The following is an 11,102-nucleotide window of genomic DNA, read 5'->3' as shown; positions in this document are numbered from 1 at the left end:
ACATTTTCTTCTCTCATCATGTTTGTCTTAGTGCGGTTAATAGCCAAAGTAAAAGTCCACAAACTACACACAAAACTAATTTTTTTTAATATGGAAAAAAGGTGGAAATACATGCTTACTATTATTATCTTTAGTCCTGAGATTAGATCTCTGCTTAACAGATTTTTTTCATAATTATGTAGTAGCATTATTACTGCTTAAAATTAGAAATTAGGAATTTACAGTGAGGACATAATATTTCAAATATTTGTCAGTCACATTGAAAACACAGCTGCATGCAAGTAGGGTGCCATAGAGCCTCAGAAAAGAAAGAAAAATGTAAAAAAAAGATTCTAGTTGGACAAGAAGAGCAAATAGGAACGTCTAGAACTGTTTGCAACACAGGAGGTATTTATTAATCATGACAAGAGGTGAGAGTTTGATGGAGTATTCTTCCTTACTGTCAGCCATTTAACTTTTTTTTCAACACTGCATGTCAATTTTAAGTGGAAAAATTAGGCAGTCTTATCACGGCTCCTCCCTTCCTTTTCTGCCAGCTTCTGGCCTGTTGGACTTCCTGCTCCAAGACATCACAGCTCTTATACCTTTGTTAGAGCTCACAAGCCCCCACAACTCGCATGCACAGCTGCTTCTTTCTGGACAGACAACACAAGCCACCCTTAGTCTCATTGTACCCACTGAAAGGAAGATGGGACTGAGGGCAGAGGGCTGATTGATGCAAGCAGAACACAAGATTAGAATGACAGCACTACTGGAACATGGTAATTTTGATATCTTTCATCTTTAAAATTGTGGTAACACAGTAGGAATAAAGCAGAAATGATGTAGGTTTGGCTTCCGCTGAAAGCTGGATAGAGAATTCAGCTCAGTCTTGCAAACTTGCCTCTTTAAAGAAATATAAACAGCTTGTTATTGTGGTGAAAGCCCAAAGTGACAAGAACTGAGAAAGCTTAACAGAACTTGTTTCCTTGTCTTTCACATATGATAGCCATTTGCATGCAGATAACTTGGCTGTTTTTCTGCATGGTTTCCTCGACCAAGTATGCATAACAGATAACTATCCCACCTGTAGCTGAGGTGGAAACAGATCTGGTATTTGGCAAACTTACACGCTTTTCTGCCTACAATCTTACAGCTTCCAACCAAGTTGATTCCTCTCTGGCTTTTGTCCAAATACTCTGAGTATGTACAGCAGCTCTATTCATTCCTGTTTGAACATATTCCAAGACATTTTAAGTAAACCGTGTTGTCTACAGATCAAGGGGTTTAGATGCACAGCACAGGTATCAGCACAGTAAGAGGAAGAACTCCACCAAAAGAATCAACCTGGTCTAGGCTGGATCATTGTGCAAGAGCAACTAAAGTTACTAGTTTGGCTGTGTCAGAACCTGCTCTTCAGAAAGCACTATGACCCTTACCTTTAAAGTTGAAATTGCTTTCAAGTGTTTCAGGCTGGGCAGTATGGAATTGAGACGGACAGCTGCTCTAGTTGCTTTTGAAAGTCTTAGCCTAAGTTTTAGAATCATAGAATGGTTAGAGTTGGAAGGGACCTTCAAGATCATAGAGTTCAAACCCGCCTGTGGGTTGGGACACCAACCACTAGAACAGGTTGCTCAAAGCCCCATCCAGCCTGGTCTAGAACACTTCCAGGGATGGGGCATCCACAGCTTCTCTGGGAAACCTGTTCCAGTGTCTCACCACCCTCACAATAAAGAATTTCTTCCTAGTACCTAATATAAATCTCCCCTCTTTCAGTTTAAAACCATTACCCCTTGTCCTATTGCTTCACTCCCTGATGAAGAGTCCTTCCCCATCTCTCCTGTAGGCCTCCTTCAGATACTGGAAGGCTGCTACAAGGTCTCCCTGGAGCCTTCTCTTCTCCAGGCTGAACAATCCCAACTGTCTAAGCCTGTCCTCGTAGGAGAGGTGCTCCATCCCTCTGATCATCTTCATGGCCCTCCGCTGGACCCATTCCAGCAGGTCTATGTCCTTCCTATGTTGAGGACTCCAAAGATGGACACAGTACTCCAGGTGGGGTCTCACGAGAGCGGAGTAGACAGGCAGAATCACCCCCTTCAACCTGCTGGCCATGCTTCTTTTGATGCAGGATCTTGCATTTGGCCTGGTTGAACTTCATGAGGTTTGCATAGGCCCACCTCTCAAGCCTGTCCAGGTCCCTCTGGATGGCACCCCATCCCTCCAGTGTGTTGACTGTGCCACACAGCTTGGTGTCATGGGAAAACTTGCTGAGGGTGCACTCAATCCCACTGTCCATGTCACCAACAAAGATGTTAAACAGTACTGGTCCCAGTACCGACCCCTGAGGAACACCACTCGTCACTGACTTCCACTTGGACATTGAGCCATTGACCACAACCCTTTCAGTGCAGCCATCCAGCCAGTTCCTTATCCACCGAGTGGTCCATCCATCAAATCCATGACTTTCCAATTTTGAGACCAGGATGTCATGTGGGACACTTCCCATATCAGACAGCGTGGGACAGTTTTCACCTTCTTACACTCATGAGCTGGTTTTGTCCTATATGAAATGGATGTAAATGAAGAGCTAAGGAAAGGAGTAATTAAAGCTCCACCTCATACAGATGTTGATTTAAAAAGAACATTCCTTTGCTTTCAAGAGCAAAGAAGTAACATAGTGCTCAGCCACGAGTGCTACTGATTCTGTCTGTCCACACTATCCACCTCCTGGACATAGTCATGCACTGGCAAATCCTTTGTCAGACAACAGTTTAGCCCCATTCCCCTCTTTCAGGATGGGATTTCCAAAGAGTCTGATCTTTGAGCCAGCTGCAAACCAAACCAGATGATCTTGGTCCTTCTGTTAAGCAGCAGGACCTCTCTAGAAAGAGGTAAGCTCCTCATCTCCAGCATTTCCCAGCACCTTGTGTATTAATGTCTGTTTAGACCCTGCAGGGCTGTTACCGTTTCTGATGATTTTTGATGAGGAGGGCGGCAACGAGTTAATGTGAACACTGAGTCCTTACTCCTCTAATAAGCCCCAGTACTGCTTCAGGGCTTGGCAAGGACAGGAGGCCATCTTCACAGTGTCATTAGAGATTTTGAGCAGCAAAGGGTAAGGCTGACTGGAGCAGGCAGATTATGGGGTGAGGCTTCTCCTCACATTTCATCTTTCTGAATACTATTTGTCTCTCTGCTGGAAAGACTTGGGGCAGGACTCACTTGGTAACACAAGATAAATTGCATCCTGTTTATGTAGTATGTGAGGTTTGTGAGGGAGAAATAAATAAAAGTAGCGTAAACTTGCCCCTTTCTTCTGCAGCTTGTGCTGCAAGATGCTGAAATACCATTAAAACATTTCTGGAAAAGAAACATCAAGAGATGCACCAATGCTGTTGTACAAATAATTAACTATGTAGTTGCTTCTAGCTGTGTAAGTACTAGTATGATTCAGAATTTGAAAATATATACGCACTTTCATACACTCATGCTCAAATATGAGTCAGGCTCATCTTCAGCATTTTTCTTCTGTGACATCAGCTGTAGATATACTGGTGAGCTTATCATAACCCAAAAGCATTTACAGGAGACAACTCAAACTTACTTACAATGACATTTCCAGAATGCACACGGGTTTTTAAGCAATGTGCAATCTGCGTGAAGAAAATCTACTGATGCAGAGAACAATGAAAACAACTGAAGTGGGACATGAATTAACATAAGGTGCCTTCCAGTTACTATTACTGCCTCTGGTCAGTATTTCAAGTTAAGATCCCTGGTAATTTGAGAAGTGGGTGTGCTGCAATATTTTCAAAACACTGGAGCTTTGAGGAGCTATGATTCATTGGACCACAGCTGCCTGAGGACTTTCTGAACATCACCATAAGATGTTCTTTCTGTCTCTCTTGGGAAACAGTCAGTTCAAAATTTTAGATTCCCAAGGGCAAGTCTTAAAGGTTTTTCACTTTTAAAATTACATTGCCATAATTTCTATTTAAGATATTTTTTAGTTGAAGACTTCAGTATTCGTTCCTCAAAGCTGTTCTAAAAAAATATTTATAATGGGTAGAAAAGTCAACTTTTTCTCCCTGGTAAAGGACAGGGATGCAACCATTCCCATTCCTTGCATCTATTTTTTTTTAGGTATGTCAGCCACAGGAGTCACTATTAAGACTAATTTTTCTGAGAAGTAGGGGGCAAAAGCGGAAGGGATTTGAGACACCTCAGGTATTATATGGGTGAGCAAAGATACAGTTTGTACTGAAAAACTATGTCAGAGTGCAGGTACGAAACTGGATGTGGCACAGGCATGATCAGAAGGATGGCCCTACCACATTAGACTGTCAGGTTTCAGCCACACAAATATGAGATCTATCAGAGAGAGAAAAATGGGTGAAGAATTCTCATTTTACTAGAATTGTCTGACACCAGCTACCAAAATGTTTTATTTAGGTACTTCCATACCAAAATACAGTGGGCATATGTTGCCTAGGGTACACATGGTCCCTAGGGTACTGAACTAGGATCCAAGCCACAGTACTCTCACTAATAAGAGACCACTTTGACCCCAAAACACACCCAGTGACACATCTCTTTTACAGTCAACTGAAACACACAATCAGTAAAACTTGAGAGCTGGTTTAACAGCTTTATTGAGTGTGTCACATGCCAATGAAGGAAATGCAGGCTTCAAGGAAATGCAGGCATTCTTGGCTAATTTAACACCAAAGTCATAGAATTCTGTAGCACACCCAGAAACTCTTCATGAGCTACAGGCAGGAACTCTAACCATAGGGGGCTGTACATCCTGCAAGATCAGGCAACTGACGTGCGGAAAGCAGACTCCACAACCTGTGAGGTTGTAAAGCAGGTATGTTTATTCGGCGCCGGGCAGCACGGGGGGTCGCCCCACCAAAATCGTGCGCACCCACCGCGGCAGTTACCTTAGGATTTATACAATCAGATCTTACATATTCAAGGAGCGCCTATACATATCCATAGCCTTTCCCCGGAAAGGCGGTCTTTATTACAGTGAGTTACGAGAATTCATTTCCATGGTCTCCGCCTTTAACTCCTCCCAGCCGCACATGCGCACTGTCTCCTGGTGGTCGTGGGCCGGGGTCTCGGGGACGAAGGCCGTGTCTTCCTCGCTGTGTACCTCTCGCTTTTAATGTTAATGTGTTGCTCCAGGCCACGGGGTTGGGAAACCAGATGATCGCTCTGTCAGGACAACTGAATACCAATTGTTCCCTTATCTCCCATCGAGGCCGACGTGACCACTTTATGGTTTCAACACATCCTTTCTTTGCCTAAACACCTTGGCAATGGCTTTAGGCTATAGATACACAGTTTAAGGCAAGCAATGGCCCTGCTATTAACCCTTGACTCTTATTTCCCCTTATCACAACTTCCTTATTCTTCCACGCGTTGCTGTGGGCTGTGTCTGTCCTCGCTTTCCACCTCCCACGGGCAACCTCACAGTTCACCGTTTTCAGACAGCCGTCACTCTGAGAGCTGCAAGATCATCCACCAGTTTTAACTGGATCGCTCTCATGCAAACCGCGTCAGGTTATTCCACGTGTAAACCGGACAGTAAGAGGCTGTCCCTGACGCAAGGGCACTCGTTAAGAAGGCAAACCAGCGCAGGGCGCTGCCGACGCCAGCGGGGACCCCCCGGCGCTCAGCCCCTCGGCTGGGAGATGTCCCTCGACACTCCGCAGGCGCCCGCAGCAGGAGGCGCGCCGGTGCTCGGGCAGGAGCGGAGGAAGGCCCCGGCCCCGGCCCGGAGGGCGCGGGGGCGGCGCAGCGGTCTGTAGCCGCGAGGGGATGCCCGCTCCTCAGCGGCGCTCCGCCGCCCGCCCCCAGCCCCCCGCGAAGGCGGGCGTGGCGGGACCGCCCTGCTGGGGGCGGAACCGTCCTGCCGGCTCGGCCTTCGATGCGCTGGGCTCCAGCGCCGCCGCTGTGGCCTCGGCGCGGCGTGAGGTGACCGAGGAGCGGGGTCGTGCCGGCTCGGTCCCCCCGGGCCGGCTCACACGGCGTGTCTGGGCGCCCGGAGGCACCGGGGCCGCTCGGGTCGTGCTACCGGGGGGGGGCGGGGCGCGGCACCGGGTAACAGCGCAGCGGGAGTGTTGGGGCGGGAGCGGGGGGAGCTCTACAGAGCCGCCGGTGGCCACGCCGGGACGCCAGCGGGCCGGAAGGGCTGCGCGGGGTCGGTGTTGCGCCGCGGCCGGCGCAGGGCCGGGGGTAGGGGCGCATGCGCCTGGGGCGCCGCTGCGGGAGCCGGTGCCGGGCGGGGCGGCGGGCTGGTGCGCAGATGTGGCGGGGGGTGCAGCGGCGAGAGCCGTGCCGAGGGCCGTGAGCACGGCTGCCTTCCGGGACCTGTGCTTCTTGTGAGGGGGAGGGTGCGCGGGAGCCTTTTCCCGGGGAGCGGAGAGAAGGGCCGTATGCGTGGGTGTGTGCAGATCGGGGAGAGCGGGCGGCTCGTGGGCGGGCGTGGAGTTTGGCGTGCGGGGGGTGTGTTACGGGAGTGCCCGCGCACGGCCGGGTGTGACGGACTGACGGAGGAAGTGACCTTGCCCACGCGTGTGTTGCGCGGCGGAAGGTTTCTCCGTGCAGGGGCGTGTTCTGGTGCGTGTTGGGGGCGTGCAGAGGGAATGGCACTGGGTAAGTGTGCAAGAAAGAGGGTGCGGGAGAGCGGATCCTGCACTTGGGTAGTAAATGTATCTGTAGACTTGAGAGGTGCAGAGGGGGTGATCCCACGTACACAGGAGTAAGAGGGACAGTTGATCCTGTTTTGGGGGAGGGAATGGCGGGCAAGGTGTTTCACCTCATCACAGGGTAATGTATGCACAGGGTGATGCTGAGGATGCTTTTTCCCCTCACGCAGATTGGAAGGAGGTTGTTGAAAGACTTGATTTTGTATATGGTCACCTGCGTAGGGCTGCAGGAACAGCACAGGTGCGTGCGTGCAGGCGATACAGAAGCACAGGCTCCGTGGATAAAGAGGGTGGCATGAGTGCTAGTAGGTGGTGTGGGAAGAGTTTTTGGGCAGAATAACCAACATGCTGCAGTACCACACAGCAAAGCAGGTGGGACGACTGCAGGATTCCACAAGCACACTGGCATAGGCAGAGATTGTAAAGAGTATTCCAGGCTCTTTGATTTTGAAAATCATTGCTTTAGAAATATGAATGTAGAATATACAGGTGATATAATTTTTTTTGGTGAAATATCAATAAATAATAAATAAATAATAATATATAATCTTATGTACTTGAGACAGCTAACAGAAATACTGGCTGCTTGGTTGCTGTAAAATCTGGCCCAGAATTCCCGGATCTTAAAAAGTCCTTGAACCTCTAATAGTCTAAAAGCCTTAAGATGGGATATGGAAGAGCAGTAGACCAAAACAAGTTGAGATTAATTACTTCATGTAGTCCTTCATGGAGCACTGTTTTATTTCTTCTTTCTGCTGAAGATTACTAGTCCTAGCGATGTGGAAGAGATAGACCTTGGAAAAGGAAGATAGATCCCAGACTAGAGAAGGCTGTGTAGGTCAAACTAAGTATATCATTGAACACCTACAAACCAAGAGGCAAGTGTTAGTGATTAATTATTTAAAAGAATTTCAGTGAACAGTTCTGAAAAGAGAGGATTAGTCTGCAGAACCTGTTAAAAATTCTAAAATCATAGTGGTAACAAACTTAAAATTATGTGGCTACAACATCACAGCTCTGCTTGAAGTAATACAATGTTAATATTTGAAGAGGCTTTGCCATTACTTGTTGACAGTGAATGCTACCTGAAAATGCAGAATTATTTTTGCACATACAGTCTCAGAATAGGTCAGAGTCAAGATGGATGTGTCAAGATGTGTTTTTAAATGTGATGTAGCAATTCACCATGTTTCTTTAGAAATCACCATACAACTTAACGTGAAAAACAATAAACTGGTTTAATTAGTGGTAAATTTCCCCGTGTAGCTAACACTTATATTGGATTGTTATCAGCCCTTTTGCTAGGGTAAAGATTTTGGTTCTTCAGAAAAACATGTGTTAAAACTGACAGCAATAGAAAAACTGTGTCTGCACCAAGGCCTGTGTGTGGCTTACTTGCAGCTTTTTGAAACTGTTGTGTTACAGATTTTTAAGGCAGTACTAAAAATAATTCTGCTTTGGGGCTTACTGTAGCCTATTGTTAACAGAAGTTGAAATGCACAAATAGCATGAATTACTTTTGATTCTGGTCAGTTCACATGTCTTTGAAGTATCTCCACATCTACCTCTAAAATTATTTCAAGAGACTGTTATTGCAGCCAATAGCAACTGTAATTAAATGTGGTCTGTGTGGCCAGAAAGATGTATGATCTAGCAATTCAGTTCTGGTAGATCTGTAGTTATGGTGAACCATGAGATTTTATTTTTCTTACAACTTACAGACTTAATATCTTATGAGGTGGTCTTTTCTGGATTTGGATTGAAGGGTTCTAGAATTTTAAGACAACTGCTTGAAGATCAAGGAGGACAGAAAACTATTCTGCTTCTTAAAAGTCCACTTTGCACAAATGAAAAGATAACTTCTTTGTCAGAGGGGAAGTGATGGTTCTAGCTCAGGCAGGTAACTTGGAGTAAGCAGACTTTGGGTAAGCTCATTTTGTTACTTCCTTATTCTGTGCCCTTTTACTTTGGCTTCTCAGTTTATATAGTATAGAATATGTATGCAGCAGTGGCTGACTTGAAGAGTCTTGTGAGAGGTTAGCTTCTAATTATACTAACGTTATTCATGCAGCTTCAAAAACAAGCTTATAGGGATGTCAGTAGTGGCCTTCACATCTTAAACACGTTTTTATTTGAATTAGTGGCTGGTTTTACATATGAAATGACAGGATATCTTGCTCAGAACCATCTCCAAAAAGAGGTTGTTTTGGAAATAAGAAAGCAGTGGTTCTGTGAGATGTGAGTCTAGCTAATGTCTCATGTTTTACTTGGTAATAGAGGATAACATGCTCTCTGACCTACCTTTATACAGCATCTAACATCCTGCAAAGTACTCTCTCTACATTTTCAACATGAGGTATTGGATTTCTTACATGCATTTAAAATATTTCAAGCCTGTTGGAAAAAGACAAGATTAAATTAAAACAGCCATCGTATATGCACATAACTGCAGATGTTCTCAGCATGAGGAAATAATCGGTTTGCCTGAAGGATTATCATCTGGCCTTTTGAAAGTGTAAAACAGTAATTGACACTACTTTTGAAGTAAGGTTCAAATGTAAATTCAAATGAAGAGGCTCAATGTAAACCAAATAATATCTATTTCTGTATAGCTGAATCTGTAGAACTCAGCTTAATTTGTCACGATAGCAATCAAATGCTGAAATTCCAGGCTGTATCTATTCTACTGAAGTTGGTTATCATAGCCATAGCTGCTTTGCCTGACTAAACGAGCAATGCCGTTTCTTATACGCTTAGTCATGGCAGCTGTCCTTGCTTTTTGCCACTTCAGTTTTATTCTGAAAGGTGGTGTAAACTACTCTCTCAGGAATCGTAGTTGTTGGAGTTAAACTAGAAAAACATCACTGCCGGTCATAGTTTTGCAGAGCCATAACGGATTGCAAGTGAAGACTTGAAATGTCTCTTACCTTGGACAACTTGGGCTAGATTTCTGATCACCCAAACACTACTATTATAGCAAAACTGTGTTTCATTGTGTCTGATAAAACCTAAACTAATTTGTGTTTAAAATAGGGAAATCATTGAAAAGTTGCTGAATTTTGTAAGTTGTATAAGAGCATTTCTTCTAAAAATTTACTGAAAAAAAAAAATTAAACGTAATCTAAAAGAAGCGTGAAATTGGATGCCAGCATTATCATGCCTGCATAGCAGCTGGTCAGAAAGAGCTTCCCAAGCTGTCAAAACCAGTAGAGAGACTGATGTGGCTCTATCTGAGTCAAGAGGTAAGCAGTCTTTGTGCGTTAATCTGGAAAAAGATTACTTGCTATTAAACCAAAGTAAAAATCTGACATACCATTCTCAGGTATGAAATCTAATGTTACTTACTTAAAATACAGTTATTTTTTGGAACAAGAAAACCAAAAAGATTATAAATAAGTGGTCAGATACCCTCTGCTGCCAATTTAATAGTTTCTGTTGGGGGGAGAGGAAATTTGGATTATTTGGGGGGAGTTATTTTATCCTTTTTGAATAGGCTTTTCTTTTTCTCCAAATGGTTTTTTCAAACTGTTAAATGGAAGGCGGCGGGGGTGGAAAGAAGAAAACCTGCCAAACCAAAACACAATAAAAACAGCAAGGCAAAACGGTGAACTGAGGATAGGTAAACTTTAAAAATGATCACATAGTTTAATCAGCTACTAAACAGGCTGGATTAGATTAGGATAACATCTTGTTACAGTAACTGTTTGTTGATGTTGCCTGTAAATACTAAGTTTCTGGGGCATTTCAATTGCCAGAAACTTTTTTTTTTTTTAAATAGCCTCCAAATTGCCTGATCATAGTAATCATCCTTATTTGTCTACTTGTCTTCAGAAATTGCTGTCTTATTGTAACCTACTATTGTATTATTGCATATCTTGATTTAGTCAATGTTTAACTGACTTTACATCACCAAAGTGTGTTTAACCGATATGTAAACTGACTCAGGCAAAAACTTTCCCTTTTTGTTCACAGAGCCTGTCGGTCAATGTATTTTTTTAGCAAGTTGTTCCATTCCATGGTTTTGGAATATGAGATTATTTTTTTTCTTTCATTTACTAAGGCATTAATAATTTTTCCACTTATACAGAAGTTTCCATCTGAACAGGAAAAAGTCATTTTACTGTTTAATTACAGTTGAACTGTGTAATACTTATATATTGTTTATATAGAAATTTTATATATTATTTATAGAGATACTAAAATTAAGTGGGGTTTAACTAAAAAAAAAAAAAATATGACCTTTTCTAAAATCTTTTAATGATAGGTACTGTAAGGTATCAGTTGTCAGTTATCAATGCATGAGTTAGTATGTGTCCACAGTTCTGGGCTGCCCTTGTGTATGCTGTTAATGAAGTGTATCATTGACTTGCTATAAAGATTACTATTAATACTGCTGCTTTTTTTTTT

Source organism: Numenius arquata, chromosome Z (genome assembly GCF_964106895.1).
Source record: "Numenius arquata chromosome Z, bNumArq3.hap1.1, whole genome shotgun sequence".
NCBI classification, from domain to species: domain Eukaryota; kingdom Metazoa; phylum Chordata; class Aves; order Charadriiformes; family Scolopacidae; genus Numenius; species Numenius arquata.
Note: the sequence above shows the minus strand (reverse complement) of the source record.